The 7329-nt window shown below is 38.7% G+C and overlaps 1 non-coding gene across 1 annotated transcript; it reads right to left on the reverse strand.

Annotated features, from left to right (window-relative positions):
- Positions 1-6286: 6286 nt before the first annotated feature.
- On the reverse strand, positions 6287-6393 carry LOC146922554 (small nucleolar RNA R71). The gene has a single exon (XR_015012919.1). It is a non-coding gene; the product is annotated as a small nucleolar RNA R71 (small nucleolar RNA).
- Between the last annotated feature and the right edge of the window lie 936 nt (positions 6394-7329).

Here is a 7329-nt window from a genome sequence, read left to right on the forward strand (position 1 = left end):
CACTATGAGTAATATCTGATTACAAATGCTCAAGCACACAAGCAAGAGACTTCCAATGCTCAAGCACACAAGCAAGAGACTTCCTTTGCTCAAGAACACAATCAAGAGACTTCCTGCTCAAGCACAACTGCAAGAGACTTCCTAACTAAACAAAATTACACAGAAAATTGTTTAAGGTTGAACACTTGATATACAATCAGAGGTGCTCACAATACAAATCAGATACAGACTCAATGGACTTAAGAATTTCTAAGATATGACTTTGAGACACAGAAATTCTAAGTGAATGCAGAACAATTTCAGCAGAGGTTTGGTACTTGTGAAAATCTTGTGAGTCTTTCGTTCAGCGTTCTTGCATTACCAATTCTCTAGGTCTTCACTCCTTTATATAGAGGTGTGAGAGAGACGTTGTGAAATTGCCAGCACACCAAAGAGTCGTTGTTGAAGCTTGATCTTTCACCAATAATCTTTTGCCTGATTTGGCTGTTGTCCTATGAAGAACAAATTTGAAATCCATTCCTTATCCAAAGGAACATCTATGCAGGCGAAACCGTATTCTGGAGCTGTTTTCTTGTCCTGTAGCGCGGACACAAAACAGAGTAGTGGAGAACGTGGTTGTACAATTCGTACAAAGTACAATGTCAACGCTTTCGTTCAAGTTGCAAACACACGCCTTCAAACACCTTTGAAATGACCGTTGCAAACTCCACTAATCCTTTGTTTGTGTTTTCGAATCCAATAGACAGCTTTTGCATTGATAATTCTTCAATTCTTGATTCTTTGCAAATCCAGTTGATATTCAGCTTCTGGTGAAATGGCTTCTGATGATGCAGCTTCTGATGATATGACTTCTGCAGCTTCTGATGACGCAGCTTCTGATGATGTGGCTTCTGGACCTCTTGTCTTCAGAAGCACTATTCTTCAGGAGCAGCCTACTTCAGGAGCGCTATTTCTTCAGGAGCAGCTTGACTTCAGGAGCGCTTTTTCTCTTCAGTAGCAAGTTGCCTTCAGGAGCGTCCAAGCTTCAAATTTTTGTTGTTTCCATAGCTCTTTATTTGCTCATTCAGAACCAATGATGATGTAACTTTATAATTATGGTCCTGTACACTTGAACAAATATTAGCTAGTCCAATTTACAATTTTTAATACCTTGTTATCATCAAAACCCTTTAAGGTTCATTGTTAAACACATTTTGTTCCAACAGAAGAAAGAGAAAGAACCTGGTGAAATGAAGAGAAAACCGGCCTATTGTTTTTTATAAGGGAGCGAACCGGACCGGTTCACCTGAACCAGTCTGGTTCACTCCCTGAACCATCTCTTCTTTCATCCTCACCGTTCGATCTGCTTCATGATGACGTGTACGGTCTAGATTGAGTGTTATGGTGTGCCTGCTTTGCCTTATCATGCGCTGCTTGTCCTGGACCCTCAGATCTAGGGTTTTGATGGATCTGGATCAATCCAACGCTCCTGATGCGTTCGGATAGTCCATATCCATCAAGACTTTGGGCCTGGGCTTGTGTTTCTGCAGATTTCGTTTTTTCTCATGCATCTTTGCTATTTCCTAACACTGTTTTGCTTTTTACACCTCTGTTTATGATCAAAATTACTTGAAAAATTCTATAAATTTTTGTACATGTTCTTGTTAATTTTTGTGATGTTTTTATGCATTTTGTTTACTGAAAATCTTGATGAAAAATATTATTGCATTTTCTTGCTTTATTTCCTTGATTTTTTTGTGGAAATTCATGGAAATTTTGTCTAATTCTATTTCAAATTCTTGATAATTGCTTGTGATACATGTTATATGATTTTGTGGGTTTATTGCTACTGTTTGTGTTTGATATTAACACATGAGAATGAATCTTGATAGGTTACTTAGTTTACAAGTTACTTGTGTAGATAAATAATGCAAATATGCTTGAAGTTTGTTTTAAAATGCCAAGTAGATCATGTTGCCTTAATTCCCATTCCAAGACTTGATTCTAAACTTTTAAAAATGTATTGGAATGTGAGAATTATAGGTCATATGGTTCTTGCATTCGATGAACAAATTTTAGCCATGTTTGCACTCATTTTCTATCCTTTATGTTCTAGTGTTTCTCTTGCTTTATTTCCTTTGACATTGTCATGTGCCACTAACTCCTTCCATTTCATGTTTCATCATTTCATAAGCATCTCCACTTCATCCCATATTCATCTCTATTTCTTTCTTGCAATTTAATTTGTACCAAAGTTAGAATGTAAACATTTAGGAGTTTTTTGTAATATTTTCCTTTATGCACTTTTAATTTCTTGGCAAAGAGGCCATAGAATGTATCTAGGGTGTGATGTAAAGGACAATGGACTCTAATGATGTACACCGACACAAGCACCGACACATGCACACACATCACTATATAGTTAGAATATGCATGTTTAGATGTATGTTTAGGATTGTATGTTTAGATGTATGTTTAGGCTTTAGACTTAGAAAAAACCAATTTTCCAAAAAATATGAACAAACTTCACTCAAATCTTTTTCACAATAAACTTTGGGGTCAAAACCCCATTGATTTTCATTTTCGTTTTCTTAATCAAATCTCAATAAATTTTAATCACACTTTGACTTGTTTTTGCAAAATGACTAATCCAACCTCACAATTTCATAAATCTCATGCCCTTGAGGCCTCTTTCTCATTCTTCAAAACCCCATTTTCAAACTTAAAATCAACCAACAAAAACAAAAACATTTTTGGAAGCGAACTACGGTGGATTTGATCCCTTAAACGGGTACGTAGGCAAGGAACAAAATTTCTTCAATTCGAATAAAATAAAAATCCAAAAACATTCTTCTCCCTCCAATCCTTCATTTAGAAAAACTTTAGGTGTAAATATCATTTCAAAATAGCATTTAAAAATAAAGCGCGCGCGTAGAAAATAAAGACGGTTCCTATAGGATACTATAGTCGTTGTGGGTGCCTAACACCTTCCCGTAGCGAAAACAACTCCCGGACCTCGATTCTCAAGGGTTTTGCTTACTTTTTCCCTTCCCAAGAAAAAATAAGATATCACCGGTTTAAAAGGTTCAAACGTAATCAATGTTTGACACCCGAAAACCAAGATAAAACAGCTGGCGACTTCACTGGGGAGATTCGAGAGTTACGCCTAGTCTTTATTTCCACGCTCGCGCTTCGTTTTTACTTGCTTCTTTTACTTGCTTTCCTATGTGAATAAATGTTTAAATTCTTGCAAACGTGTGGGGTGAGAATATCAAAAGTCCTGCACCCGGGCTGAGTGAACTTAGGATTTAGGAGGGATATAATCGACAATTCATTCCGGGGGTTGCCTCGTGTTTTGGATTATGCGATCAATCCCACATAGCTGAGGCATTTTGGGGGTGATGTTGTCGGCGCGTGTTGTCGCGTTTAGGCACTTTACTTCTAATTGTTCTATGACGCTATGAACCGCAGATAACCAAACCCATCCATGGCCATTTTTCTAGGATTTTGTGCGGAGGCTAAACCGAGTGTTGTATCGAGTTTTAGTCGTCACGCGATACTACACTCAAGTTAGACCTTCCATGTATAATCATGGAGCGAGTGTTGTCTCGTGACACCATGATATACGTCGGAGAGGTTGCAACTTGGGAACCTTTTTAGAACCCGGTTACTATTATCCTAAAGCCCTAGTTTCACCGGACACCGTGTCCACCCATGACTCCTCGACTTTGAATCTCAACCCACCATGTTTTCTCCGAACTTGAACATAATCATGCATTCATGCATACATGCATACATGCATAAACTTTTTCCATGCATTGTTATCGAAGGGCTTAGACAAGTTGAATTTGTAAACATTGTAGGGATGAAGAGGACTAATTCCTACAAGTTCAAGGAAGTGGATTTGGCTAGTTTGAGAGATTTGGCACTCAAGGTTGAGGATCCGACTGGTTTCCGACGTCGTTACGGGGCTTTAATTCCTATTCTTCATACTAATGTGGATGAGAAGCTTGTGCACACTCTAGTGCAATTCTATGATCCGAAGTATCGGTGCTTTACTTTTCCGGACTTTCAGCTGGTGCCTACTCTAGAGGCTTATTCTTCCTTGATGGATCTGTCTATTGCTAAGGGGGTACCTTTCTCAGGACTTGAGCCTCCTCTTACTCCATTGGTTATTGCTAAGGATCTCTATCTCAAGACCACCGATGTCTCCAAGAATCTTGTCACTAAAGCACGCATCCGAGGGTTCACTTCAGAGTATCTTCTTGGGAAAGCCAACCTCAATACCACTTGTCAGGACACTCTCGAGGCTATTCTTGCACTTCTCATCTATGGGCTTATTCTCTTTCCGAATCTTGATGGCTTCGTGGACATGAATGCTATTATGATCTTCCACTCCAAGAATCCGGTTCCTACTTTGCTAGCTGACACATACCATGCTATTCATGATCGTTCCGGCAAGGGTCGTGGCTACATTCTTTGTTGTGTGCTGATGAGTCTTAGATAGTATTAATTATTGCCTTATTTAGTTTAGTTTTATTTTAGATTTGATTTAGTTTTATTGCATTTTATTTTATATTAGAATATTTTACTTCAAATTATGTTTTATTTTATTTTAGGAATAAATATATGGTGGAAGGTGTCTTGGAGCAAAAGAAAGAGGACTAGAGCAAATACAGCACAAGAATACGAAGATACGGGACAAAAATATGTTCCCACCAAGTCAGAAGCTTGGCACGGCCAGTGCCAACATGTGGCACGGCCGTGCCACCCTCCAGAGCCACTTTTGCTGCTTTTTCTTCAAGGCCAAGTTACCCTGTTGCAGCTTTACTGTTTTACCCTTTTAGTTGCTTAGTTTCTAAGTCGATTGTAAAGCTATAAATAGAGTAGCTCTCCACCATGAACAATCATCTTTACCTTTGTTTATTTCAATTGCTATTTTAATAAAAGTCTTTATTTTCCTTTTACTTTCTTTGCAATTTATTTTACCGTATTTCTCTCTTCTTCCTCCATGTCTACGATGAACATGAGTGAGTAGACTTCTTAGTCTTAGGATTATTGGGGAGTCTAATGACTCAATCCTAAACAAAACATGTCTAAACCCTAATTTCCATGTAACCCTAATTTCTAATCTAGATTCACCGTCTTAACGTGGATTAACAATTATCAAACTGTGGAAGCGAAAGCGGAGGGTTTGATAATCGTTAATCCATCATCCCAAACATCAATTCATAAAGCGAGAGCGGAGCTTTGATGTTGGAACAAGTGAATCTAGACAATAGTTGCAAAACAGTGAAATAGTCTTTGCAACTATTGAGACAAAGAGTAGTTTCAATCCTCTATGCATCTTCTAGTAATCATGTCAGTGAAATAGGCTTGGTTGCTAGAAGTAAACTCTCACCGGACTTTCATCGGAAAGGTGAGGGGCTAAGGGAAACCGGTCTTTAGAAATTAGTGTGTAAACCATGAAATTAGAAGTTTAGGTTTTGTCAAGTGAAGGATTAGTTATTAAGATGAACCAATGATCCTAAGACCCTTTTATTATTATTGTTTTTACCTTCAGCAATCAAACCCTTTCTAACCAACTTTCTCTCCTCTAATCATTCATTGAAAGTTAATTAAATTGACCAACTCCCTAGCGGAACGATACTCTACTTACTACTATTACTTCGATAGGCCGTGCGCTTGCGGTTTGGCTCTATCAAGTTTTTGGCGCCGTTGCCGGGGAGTTAACTAATTTAATTAGCTTTTTCTTAGTGATTAGAATTCTCTCTTCTTTCTCTTTTCTTTTTTTTATTTTTAACCTTTTTTATTTTTTTCTGTTATCGTTAACTTCTTGGGTTCTCAACCTTGTATGCGAAGAACTAGAAATCAAGCGGTATTCATACCCGAGATCGAAAGGTTCTTACATAGAAGGAGGAGAGCAGCACAAAATAACACCGCCATGGCCAATCGCACTCTCAAAGAGTATGCAACGCCGTCTACGGCTGAGCCACAAGCTGTTATAGTGTACCCAACGGTTGAGGATGACAACTTTGAAATCAAGCCTGCCCTACTTAACTTGGTGCAGCAAAACCAATTCTCGGGATCCCCCACTGAGGATCCCAATCTTCACATCTCTGTTTTCCTACGAATTAGTGGAACCATGAAGGAGAACCAAGAAGCCGTAAGACTTCATCTCTTTCCCTTTTCCTTAAGGGATAGAGCTAGCGCTTGGTTCCATTCCCTCGAAGTCGGTTCCATTACTTCATGGGATCAGATGAGGCAAGCATTCCTTGCCCGTTTCTTTCCACCATCTAAAACCGCTAAACTTAGAGACCAAATCACGCGGTTCAATCAAAAAGATGGGGAATCTCTCTATGAGGCGTGGGAGCGTTTCAAGGAAATGCTAAGACTTTGTCCCCACCATGGCCTAGAGAAGTGGCTTATAGTCCACACTTTTTATAATGGCTTGTCTTATACCACTAAGATGTCTGTTGATGCAGCTGCAGGTGGAGCACTTATGAACAAGAATTACACGGAGGCGTATGCCTTGATTGAAGACATGGCTCAGAATCATTACAAATGGACCGACGAGAGAGCCATCTCTAGTTCTTCACCCTCCAAAAAGGAGGCAGGTATACACGAAGTCTCTAACTATGATCACCTTGCTTCTAAAATTGATACACTAACTGAAAAACTTGAAAAATTCAATGTTAGTGCTATCAATTCTGCATCTACTCCTTCTTGTGAAATATGTGGTATAGCTGGTCATGCTGGTGTTGATTGCCAACTAGGTAGTGCTATTAATGGTGTTGAGCAAATGAATTATGCTCAATACAACCAAGGGATGCGACAAAATCAAAATTTTTATAAAAACCAAAATCCCTATGGACAAGTAGCACCACCCGGTTATGCAAACAACCAAAGATTCACTCAAAAATCCAATTTGGAAATTTTGTTGGAAAATTCTATTGCCAACCAAAACAAACAACTTCAAGAACTTAAAAACCAAACTGGATTTCTGAATGATTCTCTTTCCAAGCTCAATACCAAGGTTGATTCTATTGCTACTCACTCTAAAATGCTTGAAACTCAAATCGCTCAAATAGCCCAACAAGTGGCTACATCTTCCCAAACACCGGGAGTCTTTCCTGGTCAAACCGAAGCCAACCCCAAAGCCCAAGTTAATGTCATATCTTTTAGGGGTAGTAAGTTAGGCGAAACTTTTGCTAAGGTTAAAAACATTGGGAAAGAAAATGTCAAGCCCTTAGGTGATAAAGTTGTGATAGAAGAAGCTAAACCACTTGAAGAAAACAAAACTCCATCCCCCTTAAATCCCGAAAAGCTTAAATTAGAGGGTAAATTTGA

This window comes from Medicago sativa, chromosome 5 (assembly GCF_051527215.1).
Source record: "Medicago sativa cultivar Bolivia chromosome 5, Bolivia_mono, whole genome shotgun sequence".
Classification (NCBI taxonomy): domain Eukaryota; kingdom Viridiplantae; phylum Streptophyta; class Magnoliopsida; order Fabales; family Fabaceae; genus Medicago; species Medicago sativa.